The sequence below is a fragment of the Solanum verrucosum genome, unplaced genomic scaffold (assembly GCF_900185275.1).
Source record: "Solanum verrucosum unplaced genomic scaffold, falcon-dt-bn FXZP01000108.1, whole genome shotgun sequence".
Taxonomy (NCBI): Eukaryota; Viridiplantae; Streptophyta; class Magnoliopsida; order Solanales; family Solanaceae; genus Solanum; species Solanum verrucosum.
The window spans coordinates 2,465,275-2,481,901 of NW_026020274.1; the positions used below are offsets into that span (position 1 = coordinate 2,465,275).

Here is a 16,627-nt window from a genome sequence, read left to right on the forward strand (position 1 = left end):
GAGGATTATCTTGCCTCAAAAAAATGCTTTCAATCAAGAAAATGAGGCCATTGTTGCATTTGAAGCTCAACATAAAGGAAAAGTTGGGAATACAACTAGAACTCAATGCTACAATATAGTCATATTGCTAGCAATTGTACAAGAAGTTATGTAACTATTTAAATTAGCACCATGGAAATCTTATCAAAGAGTGTCTCAAATACTCTAAAAAACGTAGGGTCAATACTTTTCAAGCTTTTATACATGCTAAACAAATTGTGCTTCCTTCTTTTATTTCATCTAATCTTTTGTTTTTGCTTCTCCAATGTCTGTTTTTCTACTGATCTGGTGTGTTCTGTGTTTCCAAGGTCATTTGTCACTGGAAATGTTTTTGTAATAGAGAGAGGTTTAACTAGATTGGTTGTTGGATGCTTTGGTGTCTCTATTGAGATTTTTTTATAGCTAGGCTAATGGCTTTGTTGGAATCCAGCTTCCTTATGCACAATCATCATTCATGAGCTCATATTGAACCTTCCTATCATTCTCGGGCAATCCAAAAGTAAGGTACTGTACATTTTGTACTTATATTAGGAAAAACGTTCCTCATCACTTGAAAGTGATGTACGTTCATACTTATTTTATACTAGTAATTCTAATTATAAAGAGGAATGTATACGACAGACTCTAGTTCAAATAATTGGGCATTTCATCAAAATTTTCACAAAAAAATTACGAAAAACCATAATCTTTTGAGATAAGTATGTACCTCGTCTCAAAGACTACAGGACAACTTTGTACTCGTTGCAATTTTATCAATTCCCTGAATGATGGGATCTTTAGTTAATTCATCATATTAATGTAAATCAATACTACAATCATGATTATCAGTGAATAGGGTTTATTCGGGTTATGCGTTAGAGTTGGATAATTGAATCAGATCATATTGTGATTTATTGTAATGTGAACTGTGACAGATTAAGAAAAAGTTCATGCGGACAAAATAAGATTGCATGTCATATTTTATTAATCAATGATTAATAGAATGATTATTAATGTTATCACTGATTGGTGTGGCCAAACTAATTTCAGAAATTTATGAGAAATTACCTCAAAATAAAGATCGGTGGAGGTTGACACTGTGATCGGCACAACCTATTACGGCTCACCGAAAGTCGATCACAACATGTGAGTGCTCGCTTCATATGTTAGCTCTGTGCCTCCAACGACATCGCTATAAAACAGATGATGAGAATTAGACAAGAATATCCTTTGTTAGATTACAAATATTGGAAGAAGGAGGAATTTGTATTCTGCTTATTTTATTTTTAAAAAGCTGAAAAGTATTATGAAAGGATCTTTTATAAAAATTTGGTCCCCGGCTAATGCTAAATGAACTCATGATGATCAATTATAATCCCTCATTTATCTCCTCTTCTTGAGGAATGTTTGTCAATATGTCATTATCTTCATTATAATACTTCTATCGTTCGACGTACAGATATAATCAAAGTATAATTCATATATATCCTATTGTGGAAGATTAAGCATATTTTCAAACTACATGATTGTAGCTTTAGCTATCTTCTTACCTCCCTATACTCATGTGTCTTTATGGTTCTTGATTTTGCAAATATGTTGTTTCCCTCTTCTTTCCCTTACCATACTGTGAAAGTACTTACTAGTACAGTGTCCTTTTAAAACCACTTGATTTGGGACTTCTATTTTAGTAAGAACTATTGCATGCATAACCATTTCACAAATTAATTTAGCAAATGCACCTTCAAGTAATATTGTTAAGTAATCACCGATGAAGTTGACCAAGGATGAGTTTGAAGACAGTTAATTTTTTGAATTTGTAATATGTTCGTGCATACAATAACAACGAACAATAAACTATATTATTGTGTAATATATATTTCATAACCATTTATAATGGAACTGCATATAATGTTTAATTTGTGAAATAGTTTGTTGATTACTATTGGATGCTTCTAATATATTAGAATTGACTATTTTAGTTATTGAGAAAACAGTTTTGGCAACTTAACGTTGTCACAAAAAGAATATGATTTTTGGTGACCAATGTTGTTGCTAAACCTAAAGTTGTTGTGGTAATGAGGGTTTCCACCGAAAGAATAAAACCTTTGTGTTGAATACAAATTTGCGTTCAAATTATTGAATTTCGCTAAAACCAATACCATAAATGATATATTTTGGCCTGTTCACTAAACATACAAATCCCTTTTTATAGATTTTTCTTATCTCAAAAGCTTGTCATTGGAGGTGGAGAGATTCTAATTATTCATCACAACCCCTATGAAACCACCCCAAATTTTGGTTTCTCTTTTCTTTGCATTTGAAAAAAAAAATTAAACAAAAAATTGAATTGTTGTTTTTTCTATTCATAACTAATTAGTTCATAAAGACTAACACACAACATTTCTCCTCAACTATTTGTCATCGAAAAAGAATTATGGGACCACATAGAAGGAAGTGATTCTTCTCCTACTAATTCTACAAAGTTAGCTCAAAGGAGTGTTAAAGATTTTTGGGTGATGTTATGGATTTTAGGATCAATTGACCCATTTATTGTTCTTAATCTCAAGTCATACAAGACGGTTAAGGTAATGTAGAATTATTTTTAAAAAAGTTTAAACCAAGACAATAGCACAAGATATTTTCAGTTAGAGTATGAAACTACCAATTACTCTCAAGGAGGTCTATATATTCGGGATAATTTTCCTGGATTTCACAACTCACACACTAAGTTTTATAATATTTTTTATTCTGAAATACCTATTGTATCTCTCTATAAAATTTAGAGAATTGATGAAAAAGGCAAGAGAGGCCAATTTTTAATGAAATACAATCAAAGGAATTGTGACTCATACTTCTCCTTGAATGTTTGTTTTAAGGGATTACTTTGTAAAGAGGATTATCTTGTCATGAAAAATGCTTTCAATCAAGAAAATGAGGTCATTATTGCATTTGAAGCTCAAAATAAAGGAAAACTTAGGAATATGACTACAACTCAATGCTACAGTTGCAAGGAATAGTCATATTGCTAGCAATTGTAGCAAGAAGTTTTGTAATTATTTAAAGCAACAACGAAACCTTATCAAAGCGTGTCTCAAACATTCTCAAAATCGTAGGTCTATACTTTTCAATCTTTTATATATGCTAAATAAATTGTGCTTCCTTCTTTAATTTCTTCTAATCTTTTCTTTTGCTTCTCCAATGTCTGTTTTTCTACTGATTTGGTGTGTTTTGAGGTTCCAAGGTCATTTGTAATTGGAAATGGATTTGTAATAGGGAGAGTGGTTTTAGTAGATTGGTTGTTGGATGCTTTGGTGTCTCTGCTAGGATTTTTTGTAGTTGGGCTAATTGCTTTGTTGGAATTTGGATTCTTTATGCCTAATCATCAGTCATCAGCCCAGATTGAACCATCCTATCTGTAATGACCCTCCAGGTCATTTTTTAAATTAAAGCATTCATTTCATCGTTTAGATCGTTCCTGTAGCGACCCCAAGTCATTTATGACTTGCTGGCATTGACTATTCGGTCGCCTGGTCGTTCGTTTCAGTTTTAGGCCCGTTTCCCTGTTTTGGAGATTTTATAACTTGAAAAGTTGACTTCGGTCATAAATTCAGGTAAAAGACCTCAGAATAAAATTCTGACGATTCCATCAGCTCCGGAATGGCCAAATTTGGCTAGTAGCATGGTCAACACGAGTATCGAGGCAATCGGTACGAGTTTAGGGCCATTTGACGTTTTTGCCCTTACAATTTGGCCTATAGTTGACTTTGGTCAACCTTTTTGGAAGACGTGCTCAGATGAAAATTCTGACAGCTAGGTTAGCTTCGGAATATCGATTTTGGTCCAGAACCACCCTTTGTTCACTTCTCGACGCTTTAGATACCCGTTGTGGAATCTGGCTCAAAACGATACTGGGTGTGGGACCCACTTTTCATCGAAGCGATCTCCAATGGAAATTCTGACTTCACCGTTGAGTCCGAAATATCATTTCCAATCAAATTCCTTATATGGTTTGTGTTTTTCCGACTCCAAACGAGTCCAGAACATCAAAATTTAAGTTTGAAGAGTTGTTGAATTCTATCGTGGTGGTGACGTGGCAGCGGGTTGAAATCTGGAAATTTCCAGATTTAAGGACAATTTTCGTCCTTTTTTTTCTTCTTTCTTCCTCATCTTCAAACATAGATATCTCCTCCATTTTAAGCTCAAATTAGGTGATTCAAAAGGCTAATTTCAAGAGAATTTCGTGGGGAATCTAGGGGTGAGCTCAGAAATGCGAGGGGAGGCTTCCTTTGACGTAAGGAATCGAATTTAGCTACTGCTAAAGTGATTTTCGGAATGAATTTTTGTTGAACTTTGAAAGGTTAGATCTTGATCATCTTAGGTCCGTTTTGAGTCATTCTTGAGGCTAACTTGTAGAGTTTTTCGCAAGAATCGTCGTGGTATAATCTGTTTGGGTTGGAAGGGTCTCATTTTTCCAAAATTTGGTGATCAAGGGGCTGCCAAGTCGTAAGTTAAGACTTATTAATGATTTTAATTGTTGGGGATGATTTGCTATGTTTTAGGCATCTTTTTGTGCTAAATTTTGGGGTATTAGTTTAGTAAGGTATTTGGGATGTTTCCACGGATTCGTTTTCGGGATTCCAATTGTGGGTCCCACAATCCCGTTTTAGACCCAATTTTGGGTTCGTCTCCGAAAAATATAATTTTAGTGTCAACATATTCATAATGATGAGGTATTTAACCTTTTGATAGTGGGGAAGCATTTGGAGACCGTTCGGAGGGGAAAAGCTCTGGTACCATGAGTTGGAGCACGCGTGATCGGCTTTCAGGTAGGCTATGCTTTCCCCTCATGAGATTGAGCATGTTAGGCAATTGTTTATTGATTTGCTTGAGTATGGAGGGGTTTGGGTGTCAAGCATGCTAAATTTCTATAAATCATGCCTTAGACCTTATTTCGGGAAATTGTTGGATTATGAAAGCATGACTCTTGATATTATTGAACATCCATACCTTGTGGTGTATATGACGATATTGATTTGAAGTATGTTTGGCCTTAGTCTAGGCTTAGACTAGTGTTGCCATAGACTTGCGAGGTTTCGGATGTCGTTGGGCAGTGGAACTTTTTCGACGTTGTTTCGGACGGTCAGCTCCTTGTAGACTGATATAGCAGACTTGAGTCTGATAGTCTGAGCCTTAGCTAGGCGGTAACTCAGCTTATGACCTTGTATCCATAATGCCCTGCTTTTCTATCGGCTACAAATACCCAGTTAAAGTCCGTGGTCTATCTTACTCACTATTGGATACTTCCTCGGCGATTTGGAGTATATGAGGGTCGGACTGAAATGATTATTTACGGTAATCGGTTTGGTGATATTACCCGCGACGTATGGTTGGATATTGATTCTTAGCTACAGCACCCGGTTAGAGTCCGTGGTCCAACTTACTTATGTCCAGGCTTAGCTATAGTACCCGGTTAGAGTCTGTGGTCCAGCTTACCTGTGATCTGATTTTGGCTACAGTACCCGGTTCGAGTCCATGGTCCAGCTCACCCGTGCCCGACCTTTGGCTACAGCACTCGGTTCGAGTCTTTGGTCCAGCCCATATAGGTTGACTCATTAGCTATGTACCCGGTTAGAGTCCGTGGTCCAGCTTGCACGTGGTACATTCCCAATTCCTTACTGAAGCTTCAGTTTAGTCTTTGATTACTCTCATCTGTAGGTTGAGGTTTTGATACCAGGTTGGAGATGTTCCGATTAAAGTCCGGGACGTAATGAGATCTTGGAATATAATTGGGAATGGTTCATTTAAAGTCTGGAAATTGGTAATATTGTGATAGACCTTCTAGCTCCATTCTTTTACTTCAACTGCCAGTGCATCTGCCGGGATTATGGGGGTCCGTGCAGGTGGTTTCTGTTATTGTGCACGAGCGTACCCGTCGGGTTTATGGGAGCCCGGCGGAGTTAGTTAGATTTCTTGTCTTTGTTACCTGTACGCTCGTGTACATACCCATATTTACTACTCTTTTGCCCTTGATTGTGACCCTTTATTCGCATTTCAGTTTACTTTTGCTTACCTTGCTCAGTCGGCGTGATGCCTACTGGGTACCTATTGTTTTGGTACTCATACTACACTCTGCATCTATTTTCGTGATGCAGGTCCAAGTACTAGCTACCGACGTTGATTAGAGCCAGCTACGGTCGTGATCGGAGGCAAGGGTGAGCACACAACGTCCTGGATTTTCCCGTCTCCTTCTGTACTTACTTTTGCTTGTCTTTTGCCTTTTTAGACTGCTTGCTTCTGTAGTCCACTTTTAGGACTTGTACTTTTGTTAGAAGCTCTGTACTTGTGACTTCCAGGTTTTGGGAGGAATTCATTTTATGTATATATGTCTAGTCGCTTTCGCCCGTTCATTGCATGTTCTTGTTATATTTATTACTATTTTAGGTTGATTGGTTGGTTTTCTACCCTAACATCTCATTACTTCGAGTTCCGGGATATGGGTCGGCTTGCCTATTGGTGGGTCATATAGTAGGCGTCATCATGACTTGAGAAATTGGGTCGTGACACTAACATTCTCAAGCTATCAAAAACTTAGGTATTGTACATGCTATACTTATCCCAGGAAAGACTTTCCTCATCACGTGAAAGTGATGTACGTTCATACTAATTTTAAACTAGTAATTCAAATTATAAAGAGGAATGTATACAACAGACTCTAGTTCAAATAATTGGGCATTTCATTAAATTTTCACAAAAACAACTAAAAACCAAAATGTTTTGAGAAAGTATGTACCTCGTCTCAAAGGCTACATGACAACTTTCTACTCGTTGCAATCTTCTCAATTCCCTGAATGATGGTATCTCTAGTTAATTCATCATATAAGCGTAAATCATTACTACAATCATGATTATCAGTGAATAGGATTGTATTTGGGTTATGGTTAGAGTTGGATAATTGGATCAGATAAGGTCGTGATTTATTGCAATGTGAACGGACAAAGATAAAGAAAATGTTCACGTGCACTAAATAATATTGCATGTCATATTTTATTAATCAATGATTAATATAATGAATACCTATGCTATCACTAATTGGTGTGGCCAAACTAATTTAGGAAATCTCTGAGAAATTACCTCTCAATAGTGATCAGTGGAGGTTGGCTATTTGATCGGCACAACATGTCGCTCGCTGGAAGCTGGAGATGTGATCGACACGGCCTGTTAATACTCGCTTCATATGTCAGCTCTGTGTCTCTAGTGGTATCGTTGTAAAATAGATGACGAGAGTTAGACAAAAAGATCATTTGTCACATTCCATATTATGGAAGAAGGAAGATGTTTTATTTTGCTTATTTTATTTTTAAAAAGTTGAAGAATTTTACAAAAGAAACTTTTAGAAGAATTTGGTTTCCTATTAATGCTAAATGAAACGCTGCTGATCAATTAGAACCCCACCTTGATTATAATTAAAACCATAAATGTTTAGTGTGGAAAATCAAAGAGAGTGTGATACATACAAGACAATGACAATTATTGAAATTATAATTTCACGACAACTATTCAAAAAATTAAGAAATAATTAACCTGAAGTTTTATCAAATAATTTAATAAAATGGGATAAAAGAGAGTAGAAATGAAGGGAAAATGAAGAATATTTAATGAAAAAAATGAAATTAAGGAGATTAATTAAAATTGAAATACTTTCAAGGGGTCAAATAGGGCTAGGCCGTCTAATAACATCAAAATATTTAAAATACCACGCACAAGATGCATGTCCAACACATTATAAACATGTACCACACACGAGATACAAGTACAACCCACGCGATACACGTGCAGCACACAAAATGCACATACAACACATGTGATGCACGTGCAATGAAAAAGATGCACGTACAACGCAAAAGATACATGTACAGCACACGAGATACACGTGTTGCACTTATTTTTCTTTATTCCAAACATCATATGAGAAATTAAAAAAGGAAAGACATGCATGAAAAACTAATGGAAGTTGAGAGTAATAAAGAAAGGTAACTTGGTCATGCAATTCTGATTACTAACATTGTAGATGACAAAACAAGTTCATTGACTGATTATCTGATTCCTATATCTCTCATCAATTGTTTTCATTTTTCGAGCACATACAAAATATCATAGACCAAATTACTAGCCAATAACAGAGGGAAAATACCTTTGATATTCATGGCGAAGCTTATGGTTAGCCCCCCAATACTTCCAATAAGATGGTAGCAACAATAGAACTAAGCCGTGATTGAATCAATACGTCGTTGTAATTCAAGTTAAATGATGTATTTCTTAAATGTTGACTTAACAAAATACTGTGATTTAGAATATCAGCTAATTAATCTTGGTGAGAACTAAGAATATACCTCTGATGTTGTGAAGATAGAGCAACGCTACTATTTGTGTCTGAAGCAACGCTATTTGTTGTGTCTAAAGCCAACAGAATGATTTCACTAGCTTCAGGATGTATTCCCTCCTAAAACATTTTCATATGAAAATTAATTCACTCTCATTAAAGAAAAAATGTTGACAAGAATAAAGCAATATAATTATAAGTTCAAATAATTGGGCATTTCATTAAATTTTCAAAAAAAAACTAAAAATCAAAATGTTTTGAGAAAGTATGTACCTCGTCTCAAAGGCTACATGACAACTTTGTACTCATTGCAATCTTCTCAATTCCCTGAATGATGGTATCATTAGTTAATTCATCATATAAACTTAAATAATTACTATAATCATGTTTATCAGTGAATAGGGTTTATTTGGGTTATGGGTTAGAGTTGGATAATTAGATCAAATCAGGTTGTGAGTTATTGCAATGTGAACGGAGTGCACTAAATAATATTGCATGTCATATTTTATAAATCAATGATTAATAGAATGACTACCTATGCTATCACTGATTGGTGTGGCCAAACTAATTTAGGAAATCTCTGATAAATTACCTCACAATATTGATCGGTGGAGGTTGGCTCTGTGATCGGCACAACATGTCGCTTGCTGGAAGCTGGAGCTATGATCGACACGGCCTGTTAATGCTCGCTTCAAATAATTTAATAAAATGGGATAAAAGAGCGTAGAAATGAAGAAAATATGAAGAATATTGAATGATAAAAATTAAATTAAGAAGATTAATTAAAACTGAAACACTTTCAACGGGTCAAATAGGGCTAGGCTCGCTTATAAAATCAAAATATTCAAAATACCACGCACAAGATGCATGTAGAACACATTATGGACATGTATCACACACGAGATGCACGTACAACGCATGTGATGCACGTGCAACACAAAAGATGCACGTACAAAGCAAAAGATGTACGTACGCACACAAGATACACGTGTTGCACTTATTCTTCCTTTATTCCAAACATCAGATAAGAAATTAAAAAAGGAAAGACATGCATGAAAAACTAATGGAAGTTGAGAGTAATAAAGAAAGGTAACTTGGTCATGCAATTCTGATTACTAACATTGTAGATGACAAAACAAGTTCATTGACTGATTATCTGATTCCTATATCTCTCATCAATTGTTTTCATTTTTCGAGCACATACAAAATATCATAGACCAAATTACTAGCCAATAACAGAGGGAAAATACCTTTGATATTCATGGCGAAGCTTATGGTTAGCCCCCCAATACTTCCAATAAGATGGTAGCAACAATAGAACTAAACCGTGATTGCATCAATACGTCGTTGTAATTCAAGTTAAATGATGTATTTCTTAAATGTTGACTTAACAAAGTACTGTGATTTAGAATATCAGCTAATTAATCTTGGTGAGAACTAAGAATATACCTCTGATGTTGTGAAGATAGAGCAACGCTACTATTTGTGTCTGAAGCAACGCTATTTGTTGTGTCTAAAGCCAACAGAATGATTTCACTAGCTTCAGGATGTATTCCCTCCTAAAACATTTTCATATGAAAATTAATTCACTCTCATTAAAGAAAAAATGTTGACAAGAATAAAGCAATATAATTATAAGTTCAAATAATTGGGCATTTCATTAAATTTTCAAAAAAAAACTAAAAATCAAAATGTTTTGAGAAAGTATGTACCTCGTCTCAAAAGCTACATGACAACTTTGTACTCGTTGCAATCTTCTCAATTCCCTGAATGATGGTATCTTTAGTTAATTCATCATATAAACGTAAATCATTACTACAATCATTATTATTAGTGAATAGGGTTTATTTGGGTTATGGGTTAGAGTTGGATAATTGGATCTGATCAGGTAGTGATTTAATGCAATGTAAACGGAGAAAGATAAATAAAAAGGTCAAGTGCACTAAATAATATTGCATGTCATATTTTATTAATTAATGATCAATAGAACTAACACCTATGCTATCACTGATTTGTGTGACCAAACTAATTTAGGAAATCTCTGAGAAATTACCTCTCAATAGTGATTTGATCGGCACAACATGTCGCTCGCTAGAAGAATGAACCCCTGTTGATCAATTATAATCTCACCTTGATTATAATTAAAAATCATAAATGTTTAGTGTGCAAAATCAAAGAGAGTGTGATACATACAAGACAATGACGATTATTGAAATTATAATTTCACGACAACTATTCAAAAAATTAAGAATAATTCACTTGAAGTTTTATCAAATAATTTAATAAAATTGGATAAAAGAGAGTAGAAATGAAGGGAAAATGAAGAATATTGAATGAAAAAAAATGAAATTAAGAAGATTAATTAAAATTGAAACACTTTAAAAGGTTAAATTGGGTTAGGTTGGCTTATAAAATCAATATATTCAAAATACCACGCACAAGACACATGTACAACACATTATTGAAATGTACCACACACGAGATGCACGTACAACGGATGCGATGCACGTATAGCGCAAAAAATGCAAGTACAGCGCACGAGATACACATGCTGCACTTATTCTTCCTTTATTCCAAACATCATATGAGAAATTAAAAAAAGGAAAGACATGCATGAAAAACTAATGGAAGTTGAGACTAATAAAGAAAGGTAACTTAGTCATGCAATTCTAATTACTAACATTGTAACTAACAAAACAAGTTCATTGACTGATTATTTGATTCCTATATCTCTCATCAATTGTTTTCATTTTTCGAGCACATATGAAATATGATAGACCAAATTACTAGCCAATAACAGAGGGAAAATACATGTGATATTCATGGCGAAACCAATAGTTAGCCCCCCAAATACTACCAATAAGATGGTAACAACAATCGAAGTAAGCCGTGATTGAATCAGTACGTCACTGCAATTCAAGTTAAATGATGTATTTCTTAAATATTGACTTAATAAGGTACTGTGATTTAGAATATCAGCTAATTAATCTTGGTGAGAACTAAGAATATACCTCTGATGTTGTGAAGCTAGAGCAACGCTACTTGTTGTGTCTTAAGCAACTCTATTTGTTGTGTCTGAAGCCAACATAATGATTTCACTAGCTTCAGGATGTATTTTCTACAAAAACATTTTCATATGAAAATTAATTCACTCTCATTAAAAAAAATGTTGACAACAATAAACAAATACAATTATAAGTTCAAATAATTGGGCATTTCATTAAATTTTCACAAAAACAACTAAAAACCAAAATATTTTGAGAAAGTATGTACCTCGTCTCAAAGGATACATGACAACTTTGTACTCGTTGCAATCATCTCAATATCCTAAGTGATGGTATCTTTAGTTAATTCATCATATAAACGTAAATTATTACTACAATCATGATTATCAGTGAATAAGGTTTATTTGGGTTATGGGTTAGAGTTGGATAATTAGATCATATCATGTCGTAATTTATTGCAATGTGAACAGAGAAATATAAAGAAAAAGTTCACGTGAACTGAATAATATTGCATGTCATGTTTTGTTAATCAATGATTAATAGAATGAATACCTATGCTATCATTGATTGGTGTGGCCAAACTAATTTAGGAAATCTCTGAGAAATTACCTCTCAATAGTGATCGATCGAGGTTGGCTCTGTGATCGGCACAACTTGTCGCTCGCTGGAAGCTGGAGCTGTGATTGACACGGCCTGTAAAAGTTCACTTCATATGTCAGCTCTGTGTCTCTAATGGCATCGCTGTAAAATAGATGACGAGAGTTATACAAAAAGATCATTTGCCAGATTACATATTATGGAAGAAGGAAGAAGTTTTATTTTGCTTATTTTGTTTTTAAAAAGTAGAAGAGTTTTACGAAAGGATCTTTTAAAAGAATTAGGATTCATGTTAATGCTAAATGAACTCCTGCCGATCAATTGTAACCTCGCCTTGATTATAATTAAAAACCATAAATGTTTAGTGTGGAAAATCAAAGAGAGTGAAAAATACAAGACAACGGCATTTATTGAAATTTTAATTTCATGACAACTATTAAAAAAATTAAGAATAATTAACCTGCAGAAGTTTTATCAAATAATTTAATAAAATGGGATAAAAGAAAGTAGAAATGAAAAAAAAATGAAGAATATTGAATGAAAAAATGAAATTAAGAAAATTAATTCAGATTGTAACACTTTCAAGGGGTCAAATAGGGCTAAAGCTTGCTTATAAAATCAAAATATTCAAAATACCACACACAAGATGCATGTACAACACATTATAGACATGTACCACAAAAGAGATGCAGGTATAACGCACGTCATGAACGTGTAGTGCACAAGATGCGCGTACAATACACGCAATGTACGTGCATTGCAAAAGATACACATACAGCGCACGAGATACACGTGTTACACTATTTTTCCTTTATTCCGAACAACAGATGAGAAATTAAAAAAGGAAAGACAAGCATGAAAAACTAATGGAAGTTGAGACTATTAAAGAAAGGTAATTTGGTCATGCAATTCTGATTACTAACATTGTAAATGGCAAAACAAGTTCATTGATTGATTATCTGATTCCTATATCTCTCATCAGTTGTTTTCATTTTTCGAGTACATATGAAATATGATAGACCAAATTACTAGCCAATAACAGAGGGAAAGAACATGTGATATTCATGGTGAAACCAATGGTTAGCCCACCAAATACTTCCAATAAGATGGTAGCAACAATCGAAGTAAGTCGTGATTGAATCAATACGTCGCTGCAATTCAAGTTAGATGATGTATTTCTTAAATGTTGACTCAACAAAGTACTAATTAAACTTGGTGAGAACTAAGCATATACCTCTGATGTTGTGAAGTTAGAGCAATGCTACTTGTTGTGTCTTAAGCAATGCTATTTACTGTGTCTGAAGCCAACAGAATGATTTCACTAGTTTCAGGATGTATTTCCTCCAAAAGCATTTTTATATAAAAAATTAATTCACTCTCATTAAAAAAAAAATGTTGACAAGAATAAAGCAATATAATTATAAGTTCAAATAATTGGGCATTTCATTAAATTTTCACAAAAACAACTAAAAATCAAAATATTTTGAGAAAATATGTACCTCGTCTCAAAGGCTACATGACAACTTTTTACTCATTGCGACCATCCCAATTCCTTGAATGATGGTATCTTTAGTTAATTCATCATATAAACTTAAATAATTACTCCAATCATGATTATCAGTGAAGAGGGTTTATTTGGGTTATGGGTTAGAGTTGGATAATTGGATCAGATCAGGTTGTGATTTAGTGCAAAATGTGAACGGAGAAAGATAAAGAAAAAATTCACGTGCACTAAATAATATTGCATGTCATATTTTATTAATCAATGATTAATAGGATGAATACCTATGCTACCACTGATTGGTGTGGCCAAACTAATTTAGGAAATCTCTGATAAATTACCTCTCAATATTGATCGGTGGAAGTTGGCTCTGTGATCTGCACAACATGTCGCTTACTGGAAGCTGGAGCTGTGATCGACACGGCCTGTTAATGCTCTCTTCTTATGTCAACTCTATGTCTCTAGTGGCATCGCTGTAAAATAGGTGACTAGAGTTAGATAAAAAGTTCATTTGTTAGATTACATATTATGGAAAAATGAAAAAGTTTTATTTTGCTTATTTTATTTTTAAAATATTGAAGAGTTTTACGAAAGGATCTTTTAGAAGAATTTGGTTTCTTGTCAATGCTAAATGAACCTTTGCCGATCAATTATAACCCCACCTTAATTATAATTAAAAATCATAAATGTTTAGTGTTGAAAATCAAAGAGATTGTGATACATACAAGACAACGACAATTAGTTAAATTATAATTTCACGACAACTATTAAAAAAATTAAGAATAATTAACCTGAAGTTTTATCAAATAGTTTAATAAAATGGGATAAAAGAGAGTAGAAATGAAAAAAAATGAAGAATATTGAATGAAAAAAATTAAATTAAGAAGATTAATTAAAACTGAAACACCTTCAAGTGGTCAAATAGGGCTAGGTTCGCTTATAAAATCAAAATATTCAAAATATCACGCACAAGATGCATGTAGAACACATTATAGACATGTACCACACACGAGATGCACGTACAACGCACGTGCAATGCACAAGATGCACGTACAGCGCATGCGATGCACGTGCAACGCAAAAGATGCGGTACAGCGCAAAAGATGCACATACGCACACGAGTTATACGTGCTGCACTTATTTTTCCTTTATTCCAAACATCATATGAGAAATTAAAAAAGGAAAGACATGCATGAAAAACTAATGGAAGTTGAGACTAATAAAGAAAGATAACTTGGTCATGCAATTCTGATTACTAACATTGTAAATGACAAAACAAACTCATTGATTGATTATATGATTCCTATATCTCTCATCAGTTATTTTCATTTTTCGAGCACATACGAAATATGATAGACCAAATTACTAGCCAATAACAGAAGGAAAATACCTGTGATATTCATGATGAAACCAATGGTTAGCCCCCCAAATACTTCCAATAAGATGGTAGCAACAATCGAAGTAAGCCGTGATTGAATCAATACGTCGCTGTAATTCAAGTCAAATGATGTATTTCTTAAATGTTAACTTAACAAAGTACTGTGAGTTAGAATATCAGCTAATTAATCTTGGTTAGAACTAAGAATATACCTCTGATGTTGTGAAGCTAAAGCAACGCTACTTGTTGTGTCTGAAGCAATGTTATTTGTTGTGTTTGAAGCCAACAGAATGATTTCACTAGCTTCAGGATGTATTTCCTCCTAAAACAATTTCATATGAAAATTAATTCACTCTCATTTATAAAAATGTTGACAAGAACAGAATGATATAATTATAAATTAAAATAATTGGTCATTTCATTAAATTTTCACAAAAACAACTAAAAACCAAATGTTTTGAGTAAGTATGTACCTAGTCTCAAAGGCTACATGACAACTTTGTACTCGTTGCAATCTTCCTAATTCCCTGAATGATGGTATCTTTATTTAATTCATCATATAAATGTAAATCATTACTACAATCATGATTATCGGTGAATAGGATTTATTTGGGTTATGGGTTAGAGTTGAATAATTAGATCTGATCAGGTCGTGATTTATTGCAATGTGAACGGAGAAAGATAAATAAAAAGTTCACGTGCACTAAATAATATTGAATGACATATTTTATTAATTTAATGATTAATAGAATTAATACTTATGCTATCACTGATTGGTGTGGCCAAACTAATTTAGGAAATCTCTGCGAAATTACCTCTCAATAGTGATCAGTGGAGATTGGCTCTGTGATCGGCACAATATGTCGCTCGCTCGAAAAATGAAGCCCTTCTGATCAATTATAACCCCACCTTGATTATAATTAAAAATCATAAATGTTTAGTGTGGAAAATCAAAGAGATTGTGATACATACAAGACAATAACAATTATTGAAATTATAATTTCACGACAACTATTCAAAAAATTAAGAATAATTAACTTGAAATTTTATCAAATAATTTAATAAAATTGGATAAAAGAGAGTAGAAATGAAGGATAAATGAAGAATACTGTATGAAAAAAATAAATTAAGAAGATTAATTAAAATTGAAACACTTTCAAGAGTTAAATAGGGCTAGGTTGGCTTATAAAATCAAAATATTAAAAATACCACGCTCAAGACGCATGTACAACACATTATTGACATATAGCACACACGAGACGCACGTACAACGCACACGATGCACGAGCAGCGCGTAAGATGCACGTACAACGCACGCGATGCACGTACAGCGCACGAGATACACGTGCTGCACTTATTTTTCCTTTATTCCGAACATCAGATGAGAGATTAAAAAAGGAAAGACATGCATGAAAAACTAATGGAAGTTGAGACTAATAAAGAAAGGTAATTTGGTCATGCAATTCTGATTACTAACATTGTAAATGACAAAACAAGTTCATTGACTGATTATCTGATTCATATATCTCTTATAGTTGTTTTCATTTTTCGAGCACATACGAAATATGATAGACCAAATTACTAGCCAATAACATAGGAAAAATACATGTGATATTCATGGTGAAACCAATGGTTAGCCCCCCAAATACTACCAATAAGATGGTAGCAACAATCGAAGTAAGCCATGATTGAATCAGTATGTCGCTGCAATTCAAGTTATAAGATGTATTTCTTAAAAGTTGACTTAA

The 16,627-nt window shown here is 33.8% G+C and overlaps 1 protein-coding gene and 1 pseudogene across 1 annotated transcript in view; both read right to left on the reverse strand.

Annotated features, from left to right (window-relative positions):
• Nucleotides 1–16,627, reverse strand: part of LOC125833971 (fructose-1,6-bisphosphatase, cytosolic) — a 312,269-nt gene that overhangs the window by 203,140 nt on the left and 92,502 nt on the right. The gene's annotated exons all lie outside the window — the stretch shown is intronic.
• Nucleotides 1–16,627, reverse strand: part of LOC125833857 (sugar transport protein 4-like) — a 33,033-nt pseudogene that overhangs the window by 15,616 nt on the left and 790 nt on the right.